Raw genomic sequence first — 418 nt, forward strand, 5'->3', positions numbered from 1 at the left:
CCGGGAGTTGGTGATGGACAGGGAAGCCTGGCGTGCTGCGATTCATGGGGTCGCAAAGAGTCGGACACGACTGAGCGACTGAACTGAACTGAACAGAATCTTTTGCATCCTGTGTCCTTTACTTAGCATGATGTTTTTGAGGTTCATTCAGGTTGTAGCATGCAGCAGTACTTCGTTTCTTTTGATGGGTGAATAATATTCCATTATATGAATAGACCAATTTTCATTTTGCCTATTTGGGTTGTTTCCACCTTTTCTATGATTGTAAATGGTGGTGCTATGAACATGAGCATACAAGTTTTTAAAACTTTTTAAGGTAGTATTTAAGTAGTTTTTTGAAGCTAAGTGTTTGACAGGATTTTCTCATTGAAGATACCAATCATCCCCATTTTGAAGATGAAGAAACTAAAGCACAGAG

This window comes from Bison bison, unplaced genomic scaffold (genome assembly GCF_000754665.1).
Source record: "Bison bison bison isolate TAMUID 2011002044 unplaced genomic scaffold, Bison_UMD1.0 scf7180017845485, whole genome shotgun sequence".
NCBI classification, from domain to species: domain Eukaryota; kingdom Metazoa; phylum Chordata; class Mammalia; order Artiodactyla; family Bovidae; genus Bison; species Bison bison.